Here is a 17,909-nt window from a genome sequence, read left to right as displayed (position 1 = left end):
TGCAAACCATCTGTTTGCGTGCTAGGCGTACCGGACCTACACCTGGAGTTATGGTCTGGGGTGTGATTTCGTATGACAGCAGTAGCACCCTCGTGGTTATCCCTCGCACCCTGACTGGAAATGTGTACATCAATCTGGTGATTCGACCTGTTGTGCTGCCATTCACGAACAGCATAACAGTGGTCATCTTCCAACAAGATAACGCACGCCATTATACCGATGTTTTAACCCAACCTGCTCTACAGGGTGTCGACATATTGCCTTGGCCTGCTCTATCAACAAATATGTCGCCAGTAGAGCACATATGTGGCATCATCAGACGACACTTCAATGTCATCAAACTATATTAATCGACCCTGTATTGACCGACCAAGTGCTTCAGGCATGGAACTCCAGCCCACAACTAGCATCCAGCACCTGTACAACACAGTGCATGTACGTTTTCATACTTTCATTCAACATTCTGGCAGTTGCACCAATCATTAATGTACCAGCATTTCACATTTTCAATGACTTACCTTGCGCTTGTATTAGCCTGTGCTCTTGCAGTGTTAATCACTTAAATGTGTTGCCCAGACGACTGTATTCATGAAATTTCATTACTCTACATTAATTATTTTTTGTGTTGCGATTTTTTCGTCAGTTTATTACTAAAAAATCGAACCTACATCTTGATTCAAAGTCCGATTAATTTTTTCAAAGTAATTTCTTTTGTGTGAACATTAACTACATACGCTGTCATTGATACTAGGCGCCGTTAACCAACAACGCCCTGTTGGTCTGAAGCTCATTTTTATCCATTCTATTTAAATCAGTGATCATGATTGCATTTAAAGTAAAAATAAGCAGCAATTACAATTTAAATTAAAAATGAGAAAATTGGACTGCCTCTTTTCATCACCTTTGGAGTAGGTCCTTATGTGTGAGACATCAACCACCGCTTATAGTGTGGAAAATTAGTCAGTTTGTCCAAAAGAAACTGCTTTAGGGCCTTGGTCTGTGAGTGCTGGTTACCTATCGGCTTGCAGTCTGCGCCTATATCCACTTCGTTGCCGGCCGTTGTGGCCTAGCGGTTCTAGGCGCTACAGTCTGGAGCCGCGCGACCGTTACGGTCGCAGGTTCGAATCCTGTCTCAGGGATAGATGTGGGTGATGTCCTTAGGTTAGTTAGGTTTAAGTAGTTCTAAGCTCTAGGGGACTGATGACCTCAGATGTTAAGTCCCATAGTGCTCAGAGCCACGCTTAAAAAAAGTCTGCCAGTGAAGGACAGACCACAATTTTTTTAAAAGAAGACAGTTTAGTTTTTAAGAATTATTATTATTGTTAAACGTATGTCAATTACACATTACTTAAGAAATAGAAATAAAAGGTTACAAAATTTACAGACATTTTATTGATATAATTGATCATATCTGCTGAGTATCGAAGAAATACGACGAGTTTCGAGGGCATGAAGGTTGACTGCCTGTCTTGGAAAGACAGTGGTGTATTCTGCAGTGGTAATCCTCACTTATCTGCGTAGTAGGTCGCCGCATCTCCCTTGGTTGGTTCGAATCCTGTTGAGTGTACTCCATGTTCTATGGCGTACATCAAGTTCCCACGGTTTGTTATTGAATTGGGGAAAGTTTTCGAGCTGTAGTGCAATCCTGAGTCAAACTTCGCGGAAACTGCAGTTGTAGCGCAGCAGGTAATTACGTGTTCTGTGTGGGGATGTCTGGAGCAGAACCTATTGGTTCAAATGGTTCAAATGGCTCTGAGCACTATGGGACTTAACATCTGAGGTCATCAGTCTCCTAGAACTTAGAACTACTTAAACCTAACTAACCTAAGGACATCACACACATCCATGCCCGAGGCACGATTCGAACCTGCGACCGTAGCGGTCGCGCGGTTCCAGACTGTAGCGCCTAGAAACGCTCGGCCACACCGGCTGACCAATGTCTTGAAGGGTTATATCTCGTTGACATTTGATTGTAACACATGATACCAAGAACGATGAGTTATCGTTAAATTGTGAATGCCCCGGTTCTTGGAAACGGCATACTTTCGTAGCAAGCAAGCTATAACACGAAATGCACCGAATACGAAAAGGCTTTCCTACTGGTAAGGTGTTCCTCGTCATTTTATTATTACAGATCATACCAAAACCGAAGCATTTTCGAGAGAACCTCAATGCTCCGGTGCTTTGCAAAAGCGCATACTTTCAACACGTAATACAAAAACCACCAAACACAGGCTTCATCTGCGAACGACGTAATCGAACATGTGGTAGCCTAAGTTCTGTTTGCTACGTGGAACTTGATGTTGCATCTCATGGGCCAAGTTCCTGTCTACGAAGCAAACTCGCGTCGTATCTGATTCTGCGTTTCACGCTTGAACGCTCCGCAACGTGAAATTCCACATTACGACGCCACGAAACGTCCACGTTCACTTTCACGTTCGGTGTGAGAACGACATAAAGCGTTCTCTCACGGAATGTGGAAACGCATGTGGACGAGGATCTATCGACGCCGCAGCGTGGAATTCCGCGTTCCACTACATTCTGGAGCGTGAAATACAGAACCGGGCATGTCAGATTTTTGCGTTTTGGAGACGAATGTCGCCAATGAGGTGCGACATCCTATTATGTGACATAGGTGCTGCCGTATTGTATGACGTTACAGACCGTATTTGGTAGATTTTCCAATCAAAAAGTATGTGGTACGAATATAAGCTGCTTCGAAGCTTCAGCAAATTGAGGATCTCCCGGAAACGCGTCATTTTAGCTACGATTTGTTACAGTAAAATGACAGGAAACTACATGTCGGTAGGAAAAGAGTTCCTGTAGTTGATGTTTTTAATGTTATAACTTGTGTGCTACGAAAGTATATGGTTTCAATGCTACGACACGATGATGATCTATCACAAGCTCGTGTTTCTGATATAGTTTGCATATTAAATATCAAATGAGGAGTTTTAGATAGAGGTTTTGGATAGTATATATCATACACGGAGACACAACAACTATGTTGTACTTGTAACGCAATTGATAGCATCGTAAGCAGCGGACTTTGAAGACAGAGGTAACAGGTTTGCATCGTCCTCCTCACATAAAAGTATGTGAGTGTTTTTTTATTCATTAATAGAAGAATTATCTCAAAGTCGATGTTATTTATTATAAATGATGTATTTGCTGCAATTTTTGTTGCAAGGGCCAACGACTACAATATTTCGTCAGTGACCGTAAGTCTTAACGCGACTGCCAGTCTACGTCTAATATTAAACGCAAATAACACACTGGAAGTTTTTGTTGTTACGAAACTTCTCTAAAATACACTACTGACCATTAAAATTGCTACACCACGAAGAAATGCAGATGATAAACGGCTATTCATTGGACAAATATATTATACTAGAACTGACATGTGATTACATTTTCACGTAATTTGGGTACATAGATCCTGAGAAATCAGTACCTAGAACAACCACCTCTGGTCGCAATAACGGCCTTGATACGCCTGGGCATTGAGTCAAACAGAGCTTGGATGGCGTGTACAGGTACAGCTGCCCATGCAGCTTCAACACGATACCACAGCTCATCAAGAGTAGTGACTGGCGTATTGTGACGAGCCAGTTGCTCAGCCACCATTGACGAGACGTTTTCAGTTGGTGAGAGACTGGAGAATGTGCTGGCCAGGGCAGCAGTCGAACATTTTCTGTATCCAGAAAGGCCCGTACAGGACCTGCAACATGCTGTCGTGCACTATCCTGCTGAAATGTAGGGTTTCGCAGGGATCGAATGAAGGGTAGAGCCACGGGTCGTAACACATCCGAAATGTAACGTCCACTGTTCAAAGTGCCGTCAGTGCGAACAAGAGGTGACCGAGTAACCAATGGTACCCCATACCATCACGCCGGGTGATACGCCAGTATGGCGATGACGAATACACGCTTCCAATGTGCGTTCACCGCGATGTCGCCAAGCACGGATGCGACCATCATGATGCTGTAAACAGAACCTGGATTCATCCGAAAAAATGACGTTTTGCCATTCGAGCACCCAGGTTCGTCGTTGAGTACACCATCGCAGGCGGTCCTGTCGGTGATTCAGCGTCAAAGGTAACCGCAGCCGTGGTCTCCGAGCTGATAGTCCATGCTGCTGCAAACGTCGTCGAACTGTTCGTGTAGATGGATGTTGTCTTTCAAACGTCCCCATCTGTTGACTCAGGGATCGAGACGTGGCTGCACGATCCGTTACAGCCATGCGGATAAGATGCCTGTCATCTCGACTGCTAGAGATACGAGGCCGTTGGGATCCAGCACGGCATTCCGTATTATCCTCCCGAATGCACCGATTCCATATTCTGCTAACATTCATTGGATCTAGAGCAATGCGAGCAGCAATGTCGCGATAGGATAAACCGCAATCGCGACAGGCCACAATCCGGCCTTTATCAAAGTCGGAAACGTGATGGTACGCATTTCTCCTACTTACACGAGGCATCACAGCAACGTTTCACCAGGCAACGCCGGTCAACTGCTGTTTGTGTATGAGAAATCGGTTGGAAACTTTCCTCATGTCAGCACGTTGTAGGTGTCGTCACCGGCGCCAACCTTTTGTGAATGTTTTGAAAAGCTAATCTTTTGCATATTGCAGCATCTTCTTCCTGTCGGTTAAATTTCACGCCTGTAGCACGTCTTCTTCGTGGCGTAGCCATTTTAATGGCCAGTAGTGTATATGTATTTATATCTGGTTTTATGGACTGGTTCATGTTTGTGTCTTACTGGTAAATATATTTTGCAAAGATTGCGAGCAGCTTCGAAAAGAATCTCCTCGTCAATTCAAATGAAGTAACGATACGGATCTCGATCTTGAAATCTATATGATGATGTACGTTATTTCAGAGTGTTGGAAGTCAGTGCAACATCGAGAATAGGATATTAGGAATGTGGAAACTAATATTAGACCCTACACCTTAACTAAATTCAATTAACAACCGAAATTAAGGTGAAAATGCAACTGAGTTACCGAGAAAGTTCAACTAGTATATATCAATCGTTGTACAGCATTAAGTACTGTCCCTCTACCAGCAATTTACTATTCAAGACTTCGACGAGTCCAGAATTTTCTTCGCGATTTTCTCCGCCCTTCTTCGACAACCGCTAACTGAGTTAACGCCCCTTTATAAGCGTGTCCATTTTCGTATAGGGATTGTGTGGGTTGCGGGTCGAATAAAGCCGGCAACGGCCGCTGGAGAGCTCTAATAACATTAAGCAGCGCGTCACGTGGTCCAACGGCACTGCCGCGCGTGAGGTCCCCGTGCACGTCAACGTTAGTTGGCTTGTCCCGTGTGAGGTTGGTAGTGCCGCCCCATTGCTAGTAGCGACGCAGTTGCCGAGTACCGGTATCCAGCCCGGCAAGCAGACAGTCGGCGCGGCGTGGGAACGGCCCCGCGCACTCGCAGCTCTGCGCGGCGCGCGCCGGCAGGTGGCCGCTGGCTGCCGGAGCTGGCCTGGGCTGCATGCCCGCCGGCCGCGCCTCCTCCCCCTCCACCCCTTCTTCTGCTTCTGATGCTGTCGCTGCAGCCACGCGCAGGCCGTTGCTCCCACCGCGCCGCCCACTCCGCCAGCGCGATACCGCTCTTCGCTCGTACCGGTCTTCTCTGACTACTCAGAGCCGAGACTGCTCGCGCGCTATGAATGCCAATTTGCTGACGCTTCGTACTGTTGTCTAGGATCTTTGTTATTTTTTTTTTTTTTAAAGTGATACTTCTTCATATGGGATGGCGGCTGTTTACGGCAGCGCCGTACTTTTCGGCCCGCGTTAAGAAATTTCACTCTGTGTGGCATCTTTTATTTTCCTTTCTGGCAGTCTAATGCCCATTGATTTGTTCTTTTTTTTTGTATACTTAGCTTTCATTATACACTGATGTGATAAGAATCATGGGAACCCCATAATATGGTGTCCACCAGTTTTTGCCCTGCGTAGTGCTTGCTGTAGCTCGATGTGACATCGACTCAACAAGTCGTTGGAAGTCCCCAGCAGAAACAATGAGGCATGGTGCCTCTGTAGCAGTCCATAATTACTAAGGTGCTGCCGGTGCAGGATTTTGTACACGAAGTGACCTCTCGATTGTTGCTGTTGTGGTCTTCAGTCCAGAGATTGGTTTGATGCAGCTCTCCATGCTACTCTATCCTGTGCAAGCTTCTTCATCTCCCAGTACCTACTGCAACCTACATTCTTCTGAATCTGTTTATTGTATTCATCTCGGGGTCTCTCTCTGCAATTTTTACCCTTCGTGCTGCCCTCCAATACTAAATTGGTGATCCCTTTATGCCTCAGAATATGTCCTACCAACCGATCCCTTCTTCTAGTCAAGTTGTGCCACAAATTTCTCCTCTCCCCAATTCTGTTCAATACCTCCTCATTAGTTATCTGATCCACCCATCTAATCTTCAGCATCCTTCTGTAACACCACATTTCGAAAGCTTCTATTCCCTCTTTGTCTAAACTATTTATCGTCGACGTTTCACTTCCATACATGGCTACACTCCATACAAATGCTTTCAGAAAAGACTTCCTGACACTTAAATATATACTCTATGTTAACAAATTTCTCTTCTTCAGAAACGCTTTCCTTGCCACTGCTAGTCTACATTTTGTATCCCCTCTACTTCGACCGTCATCAGTTATTTTGCTCCCCAAATACCAAAACTCATTTACTACGTTAAGCGTCTCATTTCATAATCTAATTCCCCCAGCATCACCTGATTTCATTCGACTGCATTCCATTATCCTCGTTTTGCTTTTGTTGATGTTCGTCTTATATCCTCCTTTCAAGACACTGTCCATTCCGTTCAGCTGCTCTTCCAAGCTCCTTTGATGTCTCTGACAGAATTACAATGTCATCGGTTAACCTCAAACTTTTTATTTGTTCTCCATGGATTTTATTACCTACTCCGGATTTTTGTTTCGTTTCCTTTGCTGCTTGCTCAATATACAGATTGAATAGCATCGGGGAGAGGCTACAACCCTGTCTCACTCCCTTCCCAACCACTGCTCCCCCTTCATGCCCCTCGACTCTTATGGCTGCCATCTGGTTTCTGTGCAAATTGTAAATAGGCTTTCGCTCCGATTATATCCTATAAACGTTCGGTGAGAAACATGTCGGGCTGTCTGGGCAGTCAAATCATTCACACAAATCCTCCAGAATGTTCTTCAAACCAACTGCGAAAAATTGTGGCCCGGTGAAATGGCACATTGCCATCCATAGAAATTCCATTGTTATTTGGGCGTGCGACCTCAAAAATGGTTGCAAATAGTCTACAAGTCTTCGAACATCCAGAGAACCTAGTCCATTCCATGTAAATACAGCCCATAACATTATGGAGCTACCGCCAACTTCCACAGTGCCTTGTTGACAACTTGGGCTTATGACTTCGTAGGGTCTGCGCCACACTCTAACGCTACCTTCAGCTATTACCAACTGAAATTGGGACTCACCCGACCAGGCCTCTGTTTTAATCGTGTAGGATCCAATAGATATGGTCACGAGCCCAGGAGATGGGTCACAGGTATTGTCGTGTTATTCCAAACGCAATCGGGTCGGTCGCCAGCTGTCACAGCCCATTAACGCCAAATCCCTCCACATTGTCCTAACAGATACGTTCGTCGTACGTCCCACATTGATTTCTGCCGTTATTTCACTCTGCCTTGCTTGTCTCATAGCACAGACTACCCAAACGGCGCTGCTCTCGGCCCTTGAGTAAAGGCCGTCGGCTATTGCATTGTCCTTGGTGAGAGGTAATACCTGAAATTTCGTATTCTCGGCACACACTTGGTGCTGTGGGTCTTGGAATACAGAATTGCCTAACGACTTCTGAAATGGGATCCGGCTAGCTCCAGCTACCATTCCGCTTTCAAAGTCTGTTCGCATCCGCATGCCGCCATAATCACGGCGGAAACATTTTCACATGAATCACAGCTCTGTCAATGCACTGCCCTTTTACACCTGGTAATACCGCCATCTATGTATGTCCTTATCGTTATCCCATGACTTTTTGTCACCTCAGTTGCCACTACCTAGCCAAAAGGATCCGGACACGCTCATATAATGCGGAACTGACCACTGGATGTCACTGGAGGCGCATCCTCTAGTATAAAAGGACGCGGAGAGTATTGTGTTGTCAGTACATAAGCAGTAACAGCAGAATTGGTCGGTCAGAACGGCTCAGTGACTTGTGACGTGAGTTATTTATACAGGGTGGTCCATTGATCGTGACCAGGCCAAATATCTCACGAAATCAGCATCAAACGAAAAAACTACAACGAACTAAACTTGTCTATCTTGAAGGGGGAAACCAGATGGCGCTATGGTTGGCCCGCTAGATGCCGCTGCCATATGTCAAATGGATGTCAACAGCAGTTTTTAAATAGGAACCCCCATTTTTATTACACATTCGTGTAGTACGTAAAGAAATATGAATGTTTTATTTGGACCACTTTTTTCGCTTTGTGACAGATGGCGCTGTAATAGTCACAAACGTATAAGTACGTGGTATCACGCAACATTACGTCAGTGCGGACGATATTTGATTCGTGATACATTACCCCTGTTAAAATGGACCGTTTACCAATTGCGGAAAAGGTCGATATCGTGTTGATGTACGGGTACTGTGATCAAAATGACCAACGAGCGTGTGCTATGTATGCTGCTCGGTATCATAGACGACATCATCTAAGTGTCCGGACCGTTCGCCGGCTAGTTACGTTATTTAAGGAAACAGGAAGTGTTCAGCCACATGTGAAACGTCAACCAACACCTGCAACAAATGATAATGCCCAAGTAGGTGCTTTAGCTGCGGTTGAAGCGGTATTGAATAACATATTTCATGATAGGTGGATTGGTCATCGAAGCATCATACCATGGCCCTCATGTTCACCCGATCTTACGTCCCCGGATCTCTTTCTGTGGGGAAAGTTGAAGGATATTTGCTATCGTGATCCACCGACAACGCCTGACAACATGCGTCAGCGCATTGTCAATGCATGTTCGAACATCACGGAAGGCGAACTACTCGCTTTTGAGAGGAATATTGCCAAATGCATTGAGGTTGACGGACATCATTTTGAGCATTTATTCCATTAATGTGGTATTTGCAGGTAATCACGCCTTAACAGCATGCGTTCTCAGAAATGATAACTTAACAAAGGTACATGTATCACACTGGAACAACCGAAATAAAATGTTCAAACGTACCTGCGTTCTGTACTTTAATTTAAAAAACCTACATGTTACCGACTGTGGGACTAGTGCAGCAGGGGATACAACCCGTCGGCTTTGGACATTGACGTCTCAAGTCGCCAATCGAGAAGCGATTCTTCTTAGTGTTGTAGCTCCCTTCAGTGGCTGATAAGTGTTTTTTGGCTTTTTAAAAGAAAATCTCACGAGATAGAACAAACAGATCCACTTTATTAAGCAATCAGTAAAAAAACGAAACTGAAACATAACAGCAAAAGCTAAAATGGTAAACTGCTATCTGGCGATTTGTGACGTCATTGTCCAAAGCCGACGGGTTGTATCCCCTGCTACACTAGACCCCCAACTGTTCGTCTAAAATTGTGAGCCATATGTTTGTGACTATTACAGCACCATCCACCACAAAACGAAAAAAGTGGTCCTACTAAAGCATTCATATATCTTTACGTACTACACGAATATGTAATACAAAATGGGGGTTCCTATTTTAAAAAACGCAGTTGATATCCGTTTGACCTATGGCAGCGCCATCTAGCGGGCCAGCCATAGCGTCATCTGGTTTCCCCCTTCAAGCTAGTTAAGTTTCGTTCTTTGTAGTTTTGTCGTTTGACGCTTCTTTCGTGAGATATTTGGCCCGGTAACGATCAATGGACCACCCTGTAGAATATCACGTGACTTACAAATCCATCACGGACGTTTCTACCATTCTAAGGCTTCAAAGTCACTGTTTGCGATGTGGCTGTGAAATGGAAACACGAAAGAACAACCACAGCAAAAGCATGACAAAGTAGATGTCATGAAGTGACGGGCAGGTTTCGTTAAGCATTGTGAAAAGTGGCCGTAAAAATTTCTCGAAATCAGTGATGGTAATCAGGGAGTTCCAAATTGCTGTGGGCAGTCCAACTAGCACAATGACTGTGCTCATGGCGTTAATACAGCTTCTCGTCAGCAACACATTTCCGTGGTCAGTGCTAAGCGACGCTTGAGGTCATGCAGAGAGCATTGCCACTGGACAATGGAGCACTGGAAGTGAGTGATTTATAGTTATGGATCTTGCTATAGCCTGTGGCAAACCGATTCAACGTTTTGGACTTGGGAACGCCTGGAGAACGTTATTTGCCATCATGCGTACTGCCAACAGTGAACCACAGGGGATTTGCTCCTATGCTATAGGGGCGTTTTTTGTGTTTGGGGCGTGATCCCAGTAACTCTAAAAAGGGTTCTACTAATGTAATAGTACGAAATGATACTCATCGTGTAGTTTAACGCTATTTGCAGTTGCGGGCTTTTATATACGAAATGCTGACAGTTTATGCCCTCGTAGTAGTACGAAAGACAAAATTACAGCACTGTTATATGAATTTGTAACGTAATATTTTTAGTCTCGCATTAGGAAGGATTTCCTATAGAATGGCTAGCAATGATCTAAGTGAGGAGTTGCTCTCTTTACCTAAGAGCAATTTTTCACTCTAGAGCATGATTTTGTATTATTTATAGCGAAAATTGCCGATGCAATGTAGCTTTTGCTTGCACCTAAAGAGAACATTTAATACTTTTGCCAGAAGGTAAAAGTGTTAGCTGCGTCAATGTTGGAACCTACTCGGCAGTCTGCAGTCTGGTGCACCAAAAATTGGCTGAAATTACAGAAAATCTTAGTAGTGGTACTTGTGTCATAGCTCGTCGTCAGTAAACGCGCAGTTTTTTTTCTGAATAAGTTCGCCACTGCGGCCGTATTTAAACAAATTAATAATCCATTAATGGCTGCCAACGGTGAAAATCTTCGTCTCAAATTCATTACGCCAATACTCAGAGACAGGGTGTTAATTTTAACAAAAATATAATCACATTTCACTTTAGCAGACATAAGTTATGTTTTAAAGATAACAAATACATTATTTACAGCAGTACAGATCTTTTATCAGCCGAGTAAAATAAGAGCATCCAGATATTACAGTTCGCGCAACGATAAGACACAAACCTGAATGATCACAAAGAAGATCATAGTCTCTACATTACTAAAGGAACAATTTTATTTAAGTGTTCTTTGGTTTGGTCGCGTAGTCTCCTTCCGCCGCCGGGCAGTGTCAGCAGTGCGCAAGTGGCAGCATTATTGCATTTACTAGGCAATCTTGTATTTTAATAACCGTTTAAATTTTGCTGATTTGTTTGCGCTCTCTGTAGATTAGTTCAGACGTTCTTTGCAAAACAGTTTTTAGCATGGATAGGGACTGCAACTGCTGTGTTCGGATGCAGGCTGAGTTGGCATCCCTTCGCTCCCAGCTTCAGGCAGTGTTGGCTTCGGTCACACAGCTTGAGGCTGTTGCCAATGGGCATCACTGTGGGGGTCCGGATGGGGGTTTGTCGGGGACGGCCAGCTCGTCCCACGCATCCCCTGATCGGACTACGACTGTGGTTGCCCGGGATACTGCCCGCATTGAGGCTGATCCCTCACCTGTGGTAGAGTGGGAGGTCGTCTCAAGGTGTGGCAGGGGGCGAAAGACATTCCGGAGGGCTGAACGGAAAGCCTCTCCAGTTTCTCTGACGAACCGGTTTCAGGCTCTGTCTCAGGCTGATACTGATCTTCGGCCTGACATGGCTGCTTGTCCTGTTCCAGAGGTTGCCCCTCAGTCTGCTAGATCCGGGCAGTCGCAGAGGGTGGGCTTACTGGTAGTTGGGAGCTCCAACGTCAGGCGCGTAATGGGGCCCCTCAGGGAAATGGCAGCAAGAGAGGGGAAGAAAACCAATGTGCACTCCGTGTGCATACCGGGGGAAGTCATTCCAGATGTGGAAAGGGTCCTTCCGGATGCCATGAAGGGTACAGGGTGCACCCATCTGCAGGTGGTCGCTCATGTAGGCACCAATGATGTGTGTCGCTATGGATCGGAGGAAATCCTCTCTGGCTTCCGGCGGCTATCTGATTTGGTGAAGACTGCCAGTTTCGCTAGCGGGATGAAAGCAGAGCTCACCATCTGCAGCATCGTCGACAGGACTGACTGCGGACCTTTGGTACAGAGCCGAGTGGAGGGTCTGAATCAGAGGCTGAGACGGTTCTGCGACCGTGTGGGCTGCAGATTCCTCGACTTGCGCCATAGGGTGGTGGGGTTTCGGGTTCCGCTGGATAGGTCAGGAGTCCACTTCACGCAACAAGCGGCTACACGGGTAGCAGGGGTTGTGTGGCGTGGGCTGGGTGGTTTTTTAGGTTAGATGGCCTTGGGCAAGTACAGAAAGGGCAACAGCCTCAATGGGTGCGGGGCAAAGTCAGGACATGCGGGGACCAAGCAGCAATCGGTATTGTAATTGTCAACTGTCGAAGCTGCGTTGGTAAAGTACCAGAACTTCAAGCGCTGATAGAAAGCACCGAAGCTGAAATCGTTATAGGTACAGAAAGCTGGCTGAAGCCAGAGATAAATTCTGCCGAAATTTTTACAAAGGTACAGACGGTGTTTAGAAAGGATAGATTGCATGCAATCGGTGGTGGAGTGTTCGTCGCTGTTAGTAGTAGTTTATCCTGTAGTGAAATAGAAGTGGATAGTTCCTGTGAATTATTATGGGTGGAGGTTACACTCAACAACCGAACTAGGTTAATATTTGGCTCCTTTTACCGACCTCCCGACTCAGCAGCATTAGTGGCAGAACAACTGAGAGAAAATTTGGAATACATTTCACATAAATTTTCTCAGCATGTTATAGTCTTAGGTGGAGATTTCAATTTACCAGATATAGACTGGGACACTCAGATGTTTAGGACGAGTGGTAGGGACAGAGCATCGAGTGACATTATACTGAGTGCACTAATCGAAAATTACCTCGAGCAATTAAATAGAGAACCGGCTCGTGGAGATAACATCTTGGACCTACTGATAACAAACAGACCCGAACTTTTCGACTCTGTATGTACAGAACAGGGAATCAGTGATCATAAGGCCGTTGCAGCATCCCTGAATATGGAAGTTAATAGGAATATAAAAAAAGGGAGGATGGTTTATCTGTTTAGCAAGAGTAATAGAAGGCAGATTTCAGACTACCTAACAGATCAAAACGAAAATTTATGTTCCGACACTGACAATGTTGAGTGTTTATGGAAAAAGTTCAAGGCAATCGTAAAATGCGTTTTAGACAGGTACGTGCCGAGTAAAACTGTGAAGGACGGGAAAAACCCACCGTGGTACAGCAACAAAGTTAGGAAACTACTGCGAAAGCAAAGAGAGCTCTACTCCAAGTTTAAACGCAGCCAAAACCTCTCAGACAAACAGAAGCTAAACGATGTCAAAGTTAGCGTAAGGAGGGCTATGCGTGAAGCGTTCAGTGAATTCGAAAGTAAAATTCTATGTATCGACTTGACAGATAATCCTAGGAAGTTCTGGTCTTACGTTAAATCAGTAAGTGGCTCGAAACAGCATATCCAGACACTCCGGGATGTGATGGCATTGAAACAGAGGATGACACGCGTAAAGCTGAAATACTAAACACCTTTTTCCAAAGCTGTTTCACAGAGGAAGACCGCACCGCAGTTCCTTCTCTAAATCCTCGCACAAACGAAAAAATGGCTGACATCGAAATAAGTGTCCAAGGAATAGAAAAGCAACTGGAATCACTCAATAGAGGAAAGTCCACTGGACCTGACGGGATACCAATTCGATTCTACACAGAGTACGCGAAAGAACTTGCCCCCCTTGTAACAGCCGTGTACCGCAAGTCTCTAGAGGAACGGAGGGTTCCAAATGATTGGAAAAGAGCACAGATAGTCCCAGTCTTCAAGAAGGGTCGTCGAGCAGATGCGCTAAACTATAGACCTATATCTCTGACGTCGATCTGTTGTAGAATTTTAGAACATGTTTTTTGCTCGAGTATCATGTCGTTTTCGGAAACCCAGAATCTACTATGTAGGAATGAACATGGATTCCGGAAACAGCGATCGTGTGAGACCCAACTCGCTTTATTTGTTCATGAGACCCAGAAAATATTAGATACAGGCTCCCAGGTAGATGCTATTTTTCTTGACTTCCGGAAGGCGTTCGATACAGTTCCGCACTGTCGCCTGATGAACAAAGTAAGATCCTACGGAATATCAGACCAGGTGTGTGGCTGGATTGAAGAGTTTTTAGCAAACAGAACACAGCATGTTGTTATCAATGGAGAGACGTCTACAGACGTTAAAGTAACCTCTGGCGTGCCACAGGGGAGTGTTATGGGACCATTGCTTTTCACAATATATATAAATGACCTAGTAGATAGTGTCGGAAGTTCCATGCGGCTTTTCGCGGATGATGCTGTAGTATACAGAGAAGTTGCAGCATTAGAAAATTGTAGCGAAATGCAGGAAGATCTGCAGCGGATAGGCACTTGGTGCATGGAGTGGCAATTGACCCTTAACATAGACAAATGTAATGTATAGCGAATACATAGAAAGAAGGATCCTTTATTGTATGATTATATGATAGTGGAACAAACACTGGTAGCAGTTACTTCTGTAAAATATCTGGGAGTATGCGTGCGGAACGATTTGAAGTGGAATGATCATATAAAATTAATTGTTGGTAAGGCGGGTACCAGGTTGAGATTCATTGGGAGAGTGCTTCGAAAATGTAGTCCATCAACAAAGGAGGTGGCTTACAAAACACTCGTTCGACCTATACTTGAGTATTGCTCATCAGTGTGGGATCCGTACCAGATCGGTCTGACGGAGGAGATAGAGAAGATCCAAAGAAGAGCGGCGCGTTTCGTCACAGGGTTATTTGGTAACCGTGATAGCGTTACGGAGATGTTTAATAAACTCAAGTGGCAGACTGCAAGAGAGGCGCTCTGCATCGCGGTGTAGCTTGCTCGCCAGGTTTCGAGAGGGTGCGTTTCTGGATGAGGTATCGAATTTATTGCTTCCCCCTACTTATACCTCCCGAGGAGATCAGGAATTTAAAATTAGAGAGATTAGAGCGCGCACGGAGGCTTTCAGACAGTTGTTCTTCCCGCGAACCATACGCGACTGGAACAGGAAAGGGAGGTAATGACAGTGGCACGTAAAGTGCCCTCCGCCACACACCGTTGGGTGGCTTGCGGAGTATAAATGTAGATGTAGATGTAGATGTAGATGCGACTTGTATTCCATTTTCCAAGTCCGAAAAGATTCATGTGTCCCGCGTCTCTGTATTTTACGTCAAATTATAACAGAATTCACTTACATTCTGTGTGTGTGAATTTCTAAGGGACCAAACTGCTGAGGTTATCGGTCCCTAAACTTACACACTACTTAAACTAACTTGTGCTAAGAACAACACACACACCCATGCCCGAGGGAGGACTCGAACCTCCGACGGGAGGGGCCGCGCATTCAGAGACATGGCGGCTCTAACCGCACGGCCACTTTGCACAGCACTTACGTTTTACACTAAATTATTCCAAGAGAGGTTATATCTTTTTGTTGAGCTCCATAAAACTGTATACGCGGAAGGATATGAACACATTTCACAGCATTTTGTATTGTGTACAGTAAAGGAACAGCTGGGCGACGATGACTGTTTGTACCAGCATGAGTATGCCTCCTGTCATAAAGCAGCATCTGCAAGGTAATGGTTTTTTTTATATTAACATTCCTGAAACGGAGTGACCTTCCCAGATAACCTGAACCCTATGGAACACCCATCAAATGAGTTACAACGTCGACTTCGATCCAGTCTCAAGCGTCCAACACCATTACGTCCTCTGCTTTCAGCTCTTCACAAAGAATGAGCTGCCAGTCCTCCACAGACACTTAACATAATTAAAACTGTCTCCACCAGTGTTCAAGCTATTCTAAAGGCAAAGAGTGGGCACATTTCATATTAACGTCCGCTGAGAGATATCCGGACAATTTCGATCGGATAGAGTATTTCCCTGCCTGGTGGAATTCCTCACCTCGTGACTTAGCTTACAACTCAGAGGAACCATCAGCGAAAGTCTCAGTCACGATGGACATTTCCTATTGCACTTATTATATTTACGATTTTCTACATTAAATATTTTTCTAGCTTGTCTTTGGGTGTATGCTACTTACTGTTTTGAGCGTTTTTTTCTATGTCCTAGTCCTATGGTGTCTGGTGTAAGGTATTGGCTGAATAGTCACGCATGGAAACGGGTTGGATTTCCTACTGCTGCATCACACGTGCTGAAAGGGCTCCATGTCCCATTGCCCTAGCTGTTGTTACCGAGTCCGCAGCTCGCGGTCGTACGGTAGAGTTCTCACTTCCCGCGCCCGGGTTCCCGGGTTCGATTCCCGGCGGGGTCAGGGATTTTCTCTGCCTCTTGATGACTGGGTGTTGTGTGACGTCCTTAGGTTAGTTAGGTTTAAGTAGTTCTAAGTTCTAGGGACTGATGACCATAGATGTTAAGTCCCATAGTGCTCAGAGCCATTTGAACCATTTGTTTTTACCGATCGCCGCTTCGAAACTGTACTTCACTATCCCTCATCTTAGTCTATTCCAACCTATTTTGGTTTGTTAGGGAGGAATGTTTATGCACGATACTTTACTATTGTAAAGTCGCTTGGTCGATGATTTTTCGGTTAGAGTGGAGTATTTTTTAATTATTCTAATTACGAAGTTTGCAAAATATGTGTGTTTGAACCTTGTAATAGTGAACTTGTTAGAGTGCAGTTAGTGAATGTTTTATTGGTCCATATTTACTAGCCCCGCCCTCACATATGAACGCGAATGTGGAAGCAGGAGCAGACGTAGCTTCCAGTGTGGTTGATTTCTCGGTAATATTAAGACAATAAAAATCTATGTCACAAACTTAACGAAGTAAATATACCATACAAAAAAAATTACACACCTTCTCAGGACATATATCACAATAAGGCGGTGTAACGCCACCTATAGTCTCGATGATGGACTAAATTCGGCGAGGAAAAGAATCCACAAGCTTTTGAAGTATGTTAATAGCCTACAGAAGAAGTCGGTCATTCATGATTAGATCTCGCAGAAGTACCAAAGCCTGGGGATGTTGACTGCTACGTTTTACCTGCTGTTCCAAGCAGTACCAGACGTTTCCTGTGAGGTTAATGTCGGATGGCTTGGCAGGCCAGTCAAGGTGTCGAGATGGGTCTTAAGTGTCTGTCAATCCAGGAAAGTATCAGTGCAACCATGTGGACACAACTGTTATCATTTTGGAAAGCGTGAATACCCACAGCATACTCAGCTACATCAGCATCTACAACCAAACTATATGAACCACAGTGAAGTGCATAGCAGAGAGCACGTCAGTCTGTACCAGTTATTACTGTTTCTTCCCGTTCCCTTCGCGTGTGGAGAGCTGGAAATATGATTGTTCAAATGCCTCCGTGTGTGCCGTAATTAATCTAATCTTGTTCTCACGATCATTATGGGAGCTATACGTAAGGGGTTGAAGTATAGAGGGCATTCATATAGTCTCTATTTTTTATTTTTTGCAGGAGGAGAATGAATTTTTTTGTGAACATACTTGGAAAATTTAGCTGTACATTGAGCCTACTCAGTGTAGCCTCCATTAGCTGTGACGCATCTGGCCCAACGTTCTTTCCATGATGTAAATGCACTTAGGTAAAATTCTGGCGATTGACCTTTACACCACCGCTTGACACAGGAAACAAGGTCTTTCTCACTATCAAACGTTTTACCGTGCATGTGGGCCTTCAGACGAACAAAGAGGTAAAAATCAGACC

Source organism: Schistocerca piceifrons, chromosome 4, assembly GCF_021461385.2.
Source record: "Schistocerca piceifrons isolate TAMUIC-IGC-003096 chromosome 4, iqSchPice1.1, whole genome shotgun sequence".
Taxonomy (NCBI): Eukaryota; Metazoa; Arthropoda; class Insecta; order Orthoptera; family Acrididae; genus Schistocerca; species Schistocerca piceifrons.
Note: the sequence above shows the minus strand (reverse complement) of the source record.